The sequence below is a fragment of the Pagrus major genome, chromosome 24 (assembly GCF_040436345.1).
Source record: "Pagrus major chromosome 24, Pma_NU_1.0".
Lineage (NCBI taxonomy): Eukaryota > Metazoa > Chordata > Actinopteri > Spariformes > Sparidae > Pagrus > Pagrus major.
In genome coordinates, this window is record NC_133238.1 from 15,090,801 (window position 1) to 15,106,416 (window position 15,616).

At 46.6% G+C, this 15,616-nt stretch overlaps 1 protein-coding gene across 1 annotated transcript in view; it reads right to left on the reverse strand.

The window, feature by feature from the left end:
- agap1 (ArfGAP with GTPase domain, ankyrin repeat and PH domain 1) overlaps positions 1 to 15,616 on the reverse strand; it is a 143,846-nt gene that overhangs the window by 127,044 nt on the left and 1,186 nt on the right. The gene's annotated exons all lie outside the window — the stretch shown is intronic.

Below are 15,616 nucleotides of genomic sequence, written 5' to 3' on the forward strand. Positions count from 1 at the left end.
ACAGCTCCTCAGCCTGGGGCCAGGAAGGTTTCAGTGTGAATAGTCCTGTTATTGTGAGTCTCTGCAGACCGACATGTACAGAGCTTGTTGTGTCCCTCTTGTCTTCAGAGGAATTTGGGGCTTCCCACACAGGCTCATTTCACACAAGTCTTATTTTCTCCCAGAATGCTTTGTTGTTGGAGGCGTGGCTCCAGGGATCAGCTTTCCTCCTCCTTATTTCCTCTCTCTCTCTTCCTTCCTTCCTCTTTTTCTCTCCTTGTCCCTAATTCACTTCTAATCCTCGTCCTCCTCGTCCTCCTCCATCATGCTCATCTTATTTTCTCCAACACAACAGAGCAGCTCAGCTCAGTTTGGAAATAAAGCCCCCGAGCACACAGAGAAACTGTCATCTACGGCCACCAGACTCCATTTACATTTCTCTACATTTAAGACAGAACAGTTTCCATCACACTGTCGCACAGACGGATGTTTCTGCACTTTCAACCTTTCTAAAATCTGCAAACACAACATCCAAAATATCACATCCTGCAGTTATAGTGAGGATCAGTGTCAATACTGTGAGACTGAGACACTGATCATCTACAACACACTGAACAACACACTGAGGCCTGTCTGAGGGGGAGTCACTGAGGAGGGGGAGGAGAGAGGAGGAGAGAGGAGGAGAGAGGAGGAGAGGAGAGGAGAGGAGAGGAGAGGAGAGGAGAGGAGAGGAGGAGAGGAGAGGAGAGGAGAGGAGAGGAGAGGAGAGGAGAGGAGACAAGGAGAGGAGAGGAGAGGAGACAAGGAGAGGAGAGGAGAGGAGAGGAGAGGAGACAAGGAGAGGAGAGGAGAGGAGACAAGGAGAGGAGACAAGGAGAGGAGAGGAGAGGAGACAAGGAGAGGAGAGGAGAGGAGAGGAGAGAGGAGAGGAGAGGAGAGGAGAGAGGAGGAGAGAGGAGAGGAGAGGAGAGAACAGGAGAGGAGAGGAGAGGAGAGGAGAGGAGAGGAGAGGAGAGGAGAGGAGAGGAGAGGAAACAAGGAGAGGAGAGGAGAGGAAACAAGGAGAGGAGAGGAGAGGAGAGGAAACAAGGAGAGGAGAGGAGAGGAGAGGAGAGGAGAGGAGAGGAGAGGAGAGGAGAGGAGGAGGAGAGGAGAGGAGAGGAGAGGAGAGAGGAGGAGAGAGGAGAGGAGAGGAGAGAACAGGAGAGGAGAGGAGAGGAGAGGAGAGGAGAGGAGAGGAGAGGAGAGGAGAGGAAACAAGGAGAGGAGAGGAGAGGAAACAAGGAGAGGAGAGGAGAGGAGAGGAAACAAGGAGAGGAGAGGAGAGGAGAGGAGAGGAGAGGAGAGGAGAGGAGAGGAGGAGGAGAGGAGAGGAGAGGAGAGGAGAGGAGAGGAAACAAGGAGAGGAGAGGAGAGGAAACAAGGAGAGGAGAGGAGAGGAGAGGAAACAAGGAGAGGAGAGGAGAGGAGAGGAGAGGAGAGGAGAGGAGAGGAGAGGAGAGGAGAGGAGAGGAGAGGAGAGGAAACAAGGAGAGGAGAGGAGAGGAAACAAGGAGAGGAGAGGAGAGGAGAGGAGAGGAGAGGAGAGGAGAGGAGAGGAGAGGAGAGGAGAGGAGAGGAGAGGAAACAAGGAGAGGAGAGGAGAGGAGAGGAGAGGAGAGGAGAGGAGAGGAGAGGAGAGGAGAGGAAACAAGGAGAGGAGAGGAGAGGAGAGGAGAGAACAGGAGAGGAGAGGAGAGGAGAGGAGAGGAGAGGAGAGGAGAGGAGAGGAGAGGAGAGGAGAGGAGGAGAGGAGAGGAGAGGAGAGGAGAGGAGAGGAGAGGAGGAGGAGAGGAGAGGAGAGGAGAGGAAACAAGGAGAGGAGACAAGGAGAGGAGAGGAGAGGAGAGGAGAGGAAACAAGGAGAGGAGAGGAGAGGAGAGGAGAGGAGAGGAGAGGAGAGGAGAGGAGAGGAGAGGAGAGGAGAGGAGAGGAGAGGAGAGGAGGAGAGTACAGCACCACCTCAACACAGGCGAGGAGGTCAGAGGTCACAGCAGCTTCAGTCATGTTCATATGATCGTCTACATGCATCAGTCAGTGGATGCAGCGTGTGTGTGTGTGTGTGTGTGTGTGTGTGTGTGTGTGTGTGTGTGTGTGTGTGTGTGTGTGTGTGTGTGTGTGTGTGTTAGTGTGTGAGCAGTTAAGAGCATTAGCCGAGCAGCTCCGGTGCCAGGGGCCCGGTCCGGCTGCCAAACAGAGCGGCCCTCAGATCCTGCGGGGGTCAGCGCTCCTCTCCAGCTGCAGCTGAGGCAGATTAATAATCCTTTACTTAAAATGAAGAGATTTGTGTGTCGGGCCGGTGGACACGCTGTCCCTGAATGTGATACGCTACACACCGGAGAGGGCTTTAACCCGCTGCAGCGGGGCCCAACAGCACCGAGGCAGTCGACAACACAGCACTCAGTGTCCTGATGTGGTTGTTATTGATCCCTGCTGAGACATTAGCTTGTAGCTCGTCCTCTAACACGGAGAGGTCAGAGGTCAGAGGTCAGAGGTCAGAGGCAGAACATCTTCAGCAGGTTGTGAGTCTTTGTGTTCCTTTAAGAATCAGAACGTTGGATTCTGGAGCTTCTTCCAGTCCGATACAGACTGTGGTAGTAAAACTAAAGAGGACGATGTGAGTAGCAGATCAGGGTGGTGTCATGTCAGAGGAGGAGGTGTCGCTGACACACAAAAACAAAAGGAGGACGAGGATCCTCCTGCCAGATGGTGACCCGATACAAAGAGTCTGAGAGGAGGATTGATTGTGTGTGTGCAGGACAGATGGGCCGAGTGTCGCCTGCTGACCCTATAAAATCACTTTCTGGAGTGGCTGGGAGCTTTATGGCCCTCTGAGGCCACCGTGGCTCCTGGAGGACTCACACTGTCCTTCCAACCAGAACCTGAATGTTCACAGTCTCAGTATAATCTGATATTGGTATCAGAACTCCACCAGAGTCCTGTTCTGGTTCTCATGAAGACATGGAGCTGCTGTAATTAGGCGAGCTGCTGGTGCTGCTGGTGGAGTCACATTAATTAGGCGCTGAATGATTTATCGGTGAACGAGGCCTTCAGGGGCTCCCGAGCATCTGCTGTACGCCTCGGAAACACGCAGGACCAACTGAGCAGAGAGAAATCAAAGAATCAGGACGACGCTCGCAGTCAGGTCCGCCCGAGACCTCCGTCCAGCACCGCGCCTTACAGGACGGATCGATGGAGGTGGAGCAGGAAGTGACATCAGCCTCCCCTGGGAGACTCTTCCTCCTCCACTCTCGTCCTCGGTAACACGATCTGCTCCACCTCTAATGAGGCCTGTTGTGGTTTCTGTCCTTTCTCTCCATCCTGTGGCCTCCGTCAGTGGTTTATAATGCGAGTCCCACTCTGCTGCATTAAACTGTGAGAGCATTGTTAAGGAGCGGGCAGGAAGCCAGCGGCCTATTTTTACACGAGCATGAGATGTGCGTTGGCTCTATTGTTTTGGTGGGGTCGGTGTCTGGAGCTTCCCTTCATGTCAGAGAGGCTGGGGAAAAGGGAAGAGGCCGGCTGCAGCTGGACGCCGCAGCTGCACGGACGCCGACACACATCCAAGCCTCCGCTTCCTGACGGACGACGTATAGACGACTGAATCATTGTCACGTTACAACCATTCAACGAGGCCCGGCCCGGCCCGGCCCGGCCCGGGTCCAGCGCCGCCTCTCAGGGTCTCTTATCAGCTCGTAATACAGATGTTTTCTCGTTCAGGACAAACAGGGTGAAATTAAAGAAGGATTAGATGTGGATCGTTTTTCTTTCTTCCAAACGAAACAAAATCTGTCTAAATTTAATTTGCAGACACAAAAGATATTTGTGTAACTGTAATTCAGGACAGCTGATACACACAAGAGATACAGTGAGGACGGCCGCAGCTTTCATTCATCTGCTGATTATCTGTGACACAAAAAGGCCTGAAAATGCTGCTCAAAGTGCTTTGACACAAGATGGTGACAGGTAAGGTCTCAAAAATGACATATAGAGATAAAACTAACCTTAGTACTCGAATACTAAGATTACAAGATACGAATCACACGATTTAAGATAAAAGGCTGCAGCTAACGATTGATTCATCACTAAAATGGTGAAAAATCTCTTCTCAAACTCATTTACACAGAAATACATCCAGGTGAATTTCTCATTATTAATATAAAGGTCAGGGATATACGAGCACACGTTCACACGGTCTCAGTGCAGAAGTACGGACAGTGGATCAGTTTGTGGTTGTGATGTTCGTCTGTCGGGAACAGAGAACACAGTTTACCTGAAACAGAAGTGAAACAGGCGGTGAACCAGACAGTGAAACGCCGCCTGTCCACCGCTGATCATCACGATCAATACACCTGTTCATCACTCATTTATCAGCCTGGAAAACGTCAGAGAATAGGGGAAAGTTTGTTTCATATACGGCTTTATAGCTTCACTCTCAGCTGATCATCTGATCACTATATGAGCAGCAGACTGGGACGAGAACAGTTCGTGGCTCCGCTAGACGTGTTAATTAATCTATAATCTGTTAATTACTGTTGGAAATGTCATTATTCAGGAATATATTGATCAAAAATGTGTAACAACTTTGATCCAGTGAGTTCAGGAGGAACAGATCAATGAGCCTTCCCAGAATCTGTTGGCGGGTTTCACAGCAGACGTTATTGTGTTGTTGCATTGTGATTAAAATGGAGATACTATGGTCCAACAACAAGCAGCTCTTGTGACAGGCATGACACATACGAAGGTAGTGGATGTGGGCATTTTGATCTCTTTCACTTCCCTCACACAGCCAGTGTCAGTTTGACAAAAAAGATGTCATATTTCATGTGAAGGCCTGTCAGAGGATCATCTGAAGGCTCTTCGTGAGTCTTTAAAGCTCCAGGATCTCGTCTGAAAGTGATTAAATCCATTTGAAGAGGCAGAAAGTTTTATCATCGTCTGTGAGATTCACACTGGGTGTTTCCTACATGGACACAAAGAGGAAGCTCTGAGTCTAAAGGGCAGTAAATGGTCACGACTGTGTGGTTTGTGTGATTTGTTGGAGAACTGAACGGTTCCTCTGTGAGATAAAACGGCTCAGTGATGCTGCTGTCACAACAACACCAGTCCCAACAGTTAAACAGGGTCACTGAGGTTCTGACTCACATTTCTGCTGAGTCACACCAAGAGGTTCCTGTTTACGTCCTGCAGGAAACTCTCCACCTTCACCTGATGTGTCTCTTTATCTGGAGTCAACATCTACAACACCTGACCGCCCTCAGCTGTTCAACAAAGTCGTCCGGCTCTGCTCGTCACAAACTGGACGGACGGGTCGAACCTCTGTGGACAGACCGAGGAGTCGGCTTTCTGTCAGGTCAGCAGGACAGGTGTGAAACATCAGCAGTCCAGGACAGGTGATCGGCTTACAATCGGCCAATCACAGGCTGTTTCCTGGAGGCTTCATGTCATGTTGCTGACAGCGGACGAAATGTTCTCCTCATTGCTAAAACATAAAAGCTCAGTTAAGATCTAAACTGAGTTAACTAAGCTTCTTCTTTTTTAATTTCTACAGATATCAAGATGGTGTCGTTATGGAAACAGTCAGACTGACTGTAGTGACAGAGGGTGAGTCAGAGCTACAACACAACAACAGTCTGTCAGTTATCTCATAAGACGGCGTGTCATCAGCAGAGACGTGTGGCTTTGTGTCGTCTTCACGCAGGCCGGACCGATTCCCGTCCACCGACTGACTCCGCCGTGACTCACTGCGACCTGCGACCTCAAACTGTGACGCGCAGGAAGTGGAAGCGCTCGAGGTCACGAGCGACCGAAAAGAAAGCGGCGGCGGTCCACGACAGAGAGAGGGGACGATGGGAGAGAAACGACAGACAGTGAGAGAGACGGATCAGCCAATCAGCAGCGAGATGCCAAAACCAAATTTAGCAGCAAAGCCTGGAGCTCTGCATTATTCAGAAACAATGACCCATTAACAGTGTTTCTGAGATGAAGACGAGGAGGAGGCAGAGGAGCAGGGACTGATCAAGTCAACTGACAATGATTATTATCGTGTGTGTTGGTGGATGTTACCTTTATTAGCTCGTTACACACAGCTGGAGCTATTTATAACACCTGTAGGAGCGGTGATCAGTCAACAGCCCCCTGAAGTTTTCATATTCAGATCTTTACATGACTGTCTTCATGTGGGCGATGAAACAAACAGACAGCTCACGAATAGTTTCTACAGAATATAACACTTCTTAAGTTCTTTGTGATGGTGTAATCATTGTATCATTAAACAAGGATCTGTGTAAAACTCCAGACTATTTTCACTGTGGATTATTTTCTTCATCATTGATTAGTTGTTGGTCTGTAGTCGATCAGGATGACGTCTTCAAATGTCGTATTTTGCCTACAACCAAAAGAGATTCACACACTGGAAGCATAATTTAGGGGGAGATAAAATAAAAAGGTGATTTTAATATTAGCCATATTTTTTAAAAATATCATTATTTTGCTCCATTAAATGTCAGATAAGAGTAAAAACAAAATGCCCACCACAACTTTAAACATAGCTGGAGTCAGAGATATTTCACTTTTTCCTATTAGTCGATTATCAAGAACAGTTGGAAACTAATCGATTTAACGTAAACATCATAACTAGATGATGAAGAGACGTCACAGTTAAACACATGGAGCTGGTCCTGGACTGTGGATCAAACCAGTCTGGACACTGGGGGGGGATGCTGGGAGTGCGTGTGCTGCAAACAGAGGGATTAAGAAACAAACATGGCCGTCTCAGCAGGGAGTCTGGGCTGACACAGATAAGACAGATTAGACATCAGCTGTAGACCACCACCCAAATATCTGCTCGTGGAAAAACAACACACATCTTCTCTTCCGTCGGCGTTTCAGAGCAAACTGGAATATTGTCAGAGAGACGTTAAGAAACAGATTTTACGCTGCGTGGAAACAAACGGTGGAACGAATGTGTCAGTGAACGCAGCGCAGACAGGCAGTTTTTTGTGCATCTGTCTGCTCTGCCAGCCGTAATCATGTCGACACGCTGCAGCTAATGTGGACGGCTAATTGTGTTGGATACAAAAAGACGGTTTCAGGGCCAGAAATAATGAAGTGTCTTCAACCTGTGAGCAGGATGAATGTCTTCACAGGTTTAGAAACAGAATCAATCCAGCACTTTGTGTTTCACTATTTCTATTATAAATGAGGAGTTCATCACTTTGGGAAATCAGTCTCATGTCTGTGTGGAGTCAGGACATGGTTAGCCTAGCCTAGCATGAGGACTGGAAGCAGGGGGAAGCAGCTAGCTACAGCCCACTAATAAACATTTTACTGTCTGTTTGTTTCACCACCCACACATGAGATACAGATCACGGAGCTGCTGAACAGATCAGATCATGTAGTTGCTGGATCCAACTCCAACTGTCAAGAAACATTTAAAATCTCAAGTGTATGCCCTTTATGCACATTTTCCTCGTGGTCTCAAACATGGTACTGAATATTGACATTTTTTAAGGTATTGTACCGTAGTTGGACGTTTCAGTATCGTGACGACACACAAGTTTGACTGTTATTTGCAACATCTATCTGAGAGTCTCGTGTTCGTAAAGCTACAGTGATTGGTCCATTTGTCAATTAGACGACAACTACGCCAGTAACTCAGTTTCACTGACTACCAATGTGCGTAACCACCTCGGAAAATGAAAGACCGATCATCCCTCAACTCTTATCAATATAAAAGGTATGTGTTGAGAGAAATCCTGATGTCTGATGTCCTGACCTCAGAGCACGACCAAAACCACATCCATGAACTACAACATTGTTAGGTGTTGCATAAGACGAGGCCTCTGACCCCTGAGGCAGTCTGAACTGTGATTGGTGCTCAGCTCCACCGTCGTCTGTTGCATCACCGCGTTTCCTTCATTCATAAAGAATAAACACTTTTCCTCCAACAACCACTGAAGCAGAGCGAAGAGCTTTACAGGCCGCCGACTCACAAACATGAAGACGTATCGCTGGTGTAAAACACTGCTGCATTCAAGTGCAGTCGAGTGTTTGTCTCACACACACACACACACACACACACACACACACACACACACACACAGAGGGATGGCTGATAACTACATTTCCCTAATGGGAGCCTGGAGGTAGACAGGAGCAAGACGTTTTTACCCAGAGATCCCTGCTTCAGCTGCGTGCTCAGTGGTATTTTTAGCGCCGTCGCTCACAGGTGACCCTTCATCAGCTGAGTCCAATCACAACACGGAATGAGAGACGCTCACCACAATGTTTAAAGTCTTTGTGTGACTGATTCATTGAAAACACTGAAATATGCGATTTCCTCGCACTTGTGCTGTACTGACCGTCTTCTCCACGAGTCCACGTGTTGTTTTTATCATGATCTGGTTATTTTAGGCTTTTAACTGATCTTCATTCAAACCATGAGATGAGTTTTCTTCCCACTCGAGCTGCAACATCAGTCCATTAATCGATTCTTTGTCAGCTATTAAATGAATCCTCGAGTATTTTGACAATCGATCAATCGTTTTAAAGTCAAAATCACCTGATGTCAGTTTGTTAAATGTGAATGTTTTCTGGTTTCTTTCCTCCTGATGTTCGTAGACGTCTGACATTTTATAGACCAAACAATTAATCAGGAAATCACTGAATCAACAGATTAATCAACGCTGAAAACAATCCTTACTTCCTTTATTTGCTGATATTGGCTTTGGGCTGGTTTGACTCATCACTAATGAACTTTCTTACAGACTGGGCCTTTTAAACCTGGATTTACTCATTCTGAACCCAGTTCAGCTAAACTTTGATTATAAGTAATGTTAGATTTGATTTGTTTTCATTGGAAACCCGGCCTGTACGATGTAGGGGCACCACATCGACGTGTAGAACATCAAAACTGACTAAATAACACATCTCCTGCTTGTGTTCTGCCTCCAAAGGACTTCTTCAGTGAGTTGTAGCTGCTTTAGCTGAAGCTGTACACAGATATAGTCATGGTTATGGTGCAAGATGATATGAAATTGCATTTTTTTAATTGAAAAGAGCCCAAATCTGTGTCTCCCACGCACCTCTGGAGGAAACTGATCGGTGCTGGTAGAAATCATGACTCCACAGTTTGTCCAGTGTCAGACTACCTGCAGAGAGCTGCTGACTCAGACTCTGGCAGGTAACTGCTGCACTTTCAGATTAAAACACCAGTCGAGTGTCAAGTCAAGTGCTGGCAAAGACTTTTTACACATAAATAAGTAAAGTTCGGCCTGACGCTGGCAGTTTGGTGACTTTGATTTGTGTCCATCTCTGTATCAAACGTGGACACATCTGTCTGCAGGTTACTGAAGATTACCAATCAATCAATTCATCTTTATTTGTAAAGCGCCAATTCACAACAGAAGTCATTTAATCTGTGTAGTTTTATCAACAAACGGACGACCTGCATCATGAAATCAGACCCTAACAGAAAGGGTTAACATCTAAACTACAATTAAACAGAATACAGTGACATATTTTCTATCTTGTGGAGGACACGTCTCCATCCCGGGTCGGTAACCGGCAGCATATGGAGCCGTATCCACGGGTCAGACCGAGGTTGGAGGTCGCTCACTCTCGTTAGCAGCTGACATGAAATCCACCAGTGAGACGAGGTTAACTGGGATCTCTGGGATTAGTTGCAGATCACAACTTTTCCTGCTCCCTTTAATCTGCCTCCAGTGGGTTTCATGGATCTGTGCTGACGGCAGTTAAACTCAGACCTCCAGCCGACTGACACTCTGTAGTCAGGATGAATACTCTGTAATATCTGGAGCACGTGGCAGAGGGCAGGACGTCTTCATCTCAAGAGAAGACTGTAACATGCAAACTATCATTTAGCAAACATTTTTTTTTAAATGAGCTTCTTGTAAATGGGTGCAGTTTTTGGATGTAAACATAATGGTAGTCTGGGGGCCGGTGTCACCAAATGCCTGCGAAATAACAGTTTTTTTCCTAAAAATGCAGCCAAAAGTCCAGTAACAAAAAGGAAAGACTAAGATCTGTGGGTTGGTGATAAAAGGAGGAGCTGCTCATCGTGGAAATGAGACTTTCTCTTGACCTCCACTTCCTGTGTCGGTGCGCCACATCAGGGTCCTCGTGCACGCGCTGCATTTGTCCACAGAACGAGATTAACGAGATAACGAGTGTCCCCGAGCGGCTGCTGATGGTCATTAAACCCGGGGGATGCGGTCGGATCGACGAGCTCATCGATCGGTCGGCGGAGGAGGAGGAAGAAGCAGCAGCGGCCGGGGGAATACTGATGCTGGACAAATGTCAGAGATGTTGGACAGGGAGAGGATTTCTGCTCATTACCAGGACGTCACCTGCTTGAATCTCTTCCTGATGTTAGGATAGCTCAGTGCACCATCGATCAAAGTTAAACAGTCATTTTAAAAAGACAGAAATATACGCTGCTGTCCGCCTCCACTGTCCTTCAGCCTGCTGATGACCCACGCTTCACCTCGTACATTAGGCCTAATGAAACCAACCGTACACAGCACACAAGCACTGCACTGAGAGAGAGTGGTGTGGTCAGCATGGACGGGTGGAGGCGGAGGACAAAAGGTGCACAGACCTCAGCGTAATTTCTCAAGACAGAGCGGCGTGCTGGCAGCGCTGCAGCGGCCGGCCGGCGCTCTTATGTAACGGCTGAAAACTCCCGGTTTTAAAAGCATCCCTGTGACTCCTTATTACTGTTATTACTGTTATTATGGGATGTCAATCAGCCGCAGCGTTACATAATTGCTCCCTGCCTCCGGCTTCAATCTGCCACAATAACAATGTTGTGATGTCGGCGGAGCGTTAAGGGACAAAACAAGTGAACGCTGATACATGATGGACTCACATCTCATGTCAGGGTCCTCAGACGTTAGCTCACCTCACTCTGAACCAATCGATATCCTCTTTGATTCTTCGTGTGTAGTTAATTTAATTGTACATAAATATTTGATTTATTTTCATTAGGCTGGTTTTATTCATTAGGCTGACATTACTTATGAGGGAGGGTTCAGCAACGAGTCATAAAGTACAATATTTGCCTCCACATGCAGGAGTGAAAGTGTAGAGGAGCAGAAGATGGAAATAGCTCCTAACTGTAATGTAACACTGTAATACCTCCTCCCTTCATCTGTTGTGTACGATGTGTGTGTTGCTTTGTGCATCATAACTGTGCTGCCACAGAGATGCAGGTTAAATAAAGGTGCATTAAAATACCATCTGACCGGCTCAAGGTGAGAGAGGTTTACTTTGGCCAGAGGAGACAAAGGAACGAGAAAAGACCAAACAGTGAATGTAAACAGGCTCCACGCAGCCACTGATTTATCTGACAGAGACTAATCCTACGTTTAAACCCTGGTTGGAGATCAGTCCACTCCCTGGCAGCAGCACAGGATTGATTTTCTCTACAGGTGGTCCTCAGACGCTGCCAGTGTTCCTGAATAAGACAGGAAACCTGAGAATGGGCATTATTGTGGGTCCGGTCCTGACAAATGAGAGAGGATACACAGAGCCTGCAGGGTGAGCAAACACACCGCGGTGAGAAGAAGTAGGTCACGCGGTGCGTTCACGGACTGCAGGCTGGAGCGCCGACAAAATAAGACAAAAGAAACGTGGTCGAGTTACTGCAGAGCGGCTCTGATAAACAGCCTGGGGAGATTAAACAGGAGAGCTGTGCCCGACTCCACCTGATCTACTCAGATCCACTGTAATCTACTTTCTACTGCTGCTGTCACACCACAGCAGCACTCACACCACAATGTGTCCTTCAAACTACTGCTCGTTTGGACTGGATGCCACCACGGGCTGATGCTGCTGACGACTGATTTCCCTGACATTTAAACTAAAGTTTCAACTATTCAACTCGTCTGACCACAAGAGATCACTCAGAAAACACATTGGGCAAAATTTAAAGATATAATATGGAAGAATTATAGGTTTCCTCAAGGTAACGCTGCATTTCATTCGGTCGCCTGTCGCTGTAACTTCACCAGACTAAATGTAACTTGAATCAACACATTGTCTGCTGAATCGTTGAAAACATCATTTCATACGTGAACACTTTCTACCCGAGTCACATCACATAGATTTGAAGTTTTTGTCAATGAAGACAAGACTTCAGGGTTTTTTCCATTAAAGCAACAAAACCAGACACTTTTAACGAGACGTCGGGACATTTCCAGCTGTTTGTGTTGTGACAAAACCGGAGAATTGGGACGAGACACCGGGACATCTCCTGTCATGTTTGTGGTGACAGAGGCAGGTAGTTTAAGCTGAACATGATGTTTTCCTCACCCTAACCAAGAACACTGTGTGCCTACACCTAACCTGAGCATAAGCAGCGTTGTCATGACATAAAACTTCAAACTGAACCTAAAAATAATAGACTCCCACTTATGGGCCTACTACTAAAATAATATTTTTTTTTTCTTAGTGATCATTTAATAAATATGTAAATGTAGCCTGTGAAAATGCAAACAAACTTGGATCGCAGGTGTTTTCACATCTACACACTGACTCCTGTGTGATACCTGTTGTAACATCGTTGTGTGGCTCTATCAGGCAGATGAAACCTGACAGAGACCACAGACGAGTGGAGTTTAAAAGGAAATTATCAGACAACAACTTCCTGTCGACACAAAGAGACTGTGTTCTTGTAGTTTCTGTTTATGCCGGTGTTAATCATCTGTGTTTTCCTTCCAGGCTGAGTGAGTGAGAGTCTCTGAGGACAAACCTGTTTGTCTTCAGTCGCTCTCTGAATTAAAAACTGTGCTTCCTGCTGTGAGAAACTAAAGCGTGTGATGTTCATGTTAACACAGCCACAGAAAATGGGTCAGTGTCACCTGGCTGGGAGGACATCCATCCTTCCTCACACACACCTCACATGCAAATGAGCCCCACCACGGCACAGAACATGTGGCGAGGGCGCCGTAAGTAGGCCGAGTCTCACCCGCTTCATGAGAACCAGAACCGGGCCGATGAGACGACGGGAGGGACGGACGGCCGCCTTACATAACAACAACAGGAACACACAGGGAGGACGGCGGCCTCTCCAGCTGAGAGCTTGCATAACACGACATGAATGTGAGCGACACGTCCAGATGTGCGCTGAGGGGCAAAGAAAGAGAATGACAGTACGCCTGCTGCTGCTGCTGCTGCTGCTGTTTTGGGTTATTTCCAGCATGAAGCAGCCTGAATGAGTCACTGAGTGCCACTGAATTCAGGGAAAATGGAAATGAGCTCAAGTAGCAGCGAGTCACTGCTCTCGCTATTGTGCTGTGTAGCTCACTGAGCGCCGTCACACCTCGACTGGTCCTAATGTACACTGTGATTCAATCTAGATTGTGCCTTTGTGTCCCGATCCATTATTATTCCTCAAAATCTGCCCCCAACCAAACCCCATTCATTTCAGTCCAAATCTGGAGACAGCGTGTAACATTTCCAGGGTGAAACCACTGGATTGTTTTTTAAAAGGGCCGAAGACTTCAACATTTGTAAGTGTGAAACCACTGGATGATTTTAATTTCCTGACATGTTTGTGGTACCAACAGGTTTATTCACGAGACTTTTAACAAGATGTTGGGACATTTTCTGACCGTTTGTCGTGTTAGTAGCATCAAAACTGGATGTTTTTGAGGAGATTTCCTTATTCGTGCCGGGACCCAACCACAGCGTGAGCAGTGTTGTCACAACATCAAACTGAAAACTGAACCTAAAAACATGAAGAAGTGTCTTGTTTGAGCATCTGTGGTTTTATTCAGGAGGAAGCAAAACTGAATTTTCTTTTTACTGAGGGAAGTCCGGCTCTAACTCAGTGAAAGTCTATTATTAGCAGCACTGCTTGGCATTTTCTGGAAGGTACAGTCAAAACTCCTGTTAAATGCATCGACGTCGACCTTTAAAGCTGCGTCCAAACTGAATCAAGTTCTGCAGAGTTCAAGATTTTTAATTTTGACCTCGTCCGGCTTCTTTTCCTGCAGCTCGAACCAGCTGAACAGCTGACTGCTCACATCTGTACAGCATACAGATGTTTCCAAACACAGTCAGCTATCGCACTAACACAGCAGCTGCCGGTTTGGGTCGAGAAAACATTTTCTTCCAAACAGAACCAGGTATGACACAAACACAGACCTCACGGGATCTTTCTTCATCATCTTCATCATCATCATCATCATCATGTGACCCACAGCAACAAGCAGAAAAATTAAACTCTTCCCTGCACGACTCTAATTCTCAGATAATCAAATAGAAAGAGCCGGTTTCAGTCTCTTCAGCTAACGACAGTCGTGTGACATGTTCTCCGTAACACCAGCGTCCCTTTACATTTCCACCGTTTCTATCAGATCGCAGGTGAAGCTGTTTGAACACAACGTGAGAATACGACAGTTTATATAGAAAGACTTTGAGGACAAAACTGTAAAGATGATGTCAAACTGTCACTATTAATATCTCTGCTAACAGACACCGGCTTCTTCCCACCCACATCGCTCAATAAATCAATACTGAGTGGTGGATAGTTTTACAAGTCATCGTACAGACGCAGGCTCACGTGTCTGTTCAGTGCATCTGAGTCAGGATTATTGTTTTAACACTGAAACATGATGGGACCAATAAGACACAGCTGATATCTCCCAACAGTCAAATGTAAAATCATGTGCGATCAACAAATAAATCACGGCTACTACAAAGTGTAGTCCCAGTTTGTTTCTGTCTTATACTCCACAATGTGTTTCACATCTCATTTTGAGCTTTTAACATATATTTTTCATACAAAAACCTCCTGAGAGACTCCTGCACCTGAACAGCTCTTCAGCCAAGACTTGTTACGAGACTTCGGGACGTTTTCCAGCCTTGTTCGTGGTGACCAAACCGGATATCAGTGACAAGACTTCACAATATTCTTTCGCCACGTTTGTGCCGATAAAAGCAGAATATTTTGGACGAGACTTCAGGAAATTTTCCAGCCAGGTATCTAAAGACAAAACATGATGTTTTTCTGACCCTAGCCGGGTGGTTTCTGTGTGGGGAACACTGTGTTGGTATCAGCAAATATGTCTTGTGATACGCAAACTTTTCATTCTTACTTGGGAGACGCAGTGAGTTTCTCTGTTTCAGTGAACTGATATCATTTTAAACACAGATTGCTAAACTGTAAAATATCCTGCCTTCAATACAACAGTGTTTGATAACCAGTTGATTTTTACTTCGAGTGACGGTCGGGCTCTAGAAAGCTGTTCGTGGCAACAAACTCAGACATTTCTGACGAGACTTCTGGATGTTTTCCAGACGAATATTTGGCAACAAAACCGGATATTTTGGACGAGACTTCAATAGGTTTTGCAGCCCGCTTTGTGGTTTCCTGACCCGAACCAAGCTGTTTCTGTGCCAAGTGATACATCGAGTAATGCTCTTCAGACTTCAGACTCATGCAGCTTTTAGTGACAGCTTGTACTGAACGATAATGAACCCAGATGTGATTGTTGGTATCGGACCACATCCAAAATATGTTCCTACATCTGTGCAAACCTCCTGCCAGCGTTCAGCAGCATGTAACCTC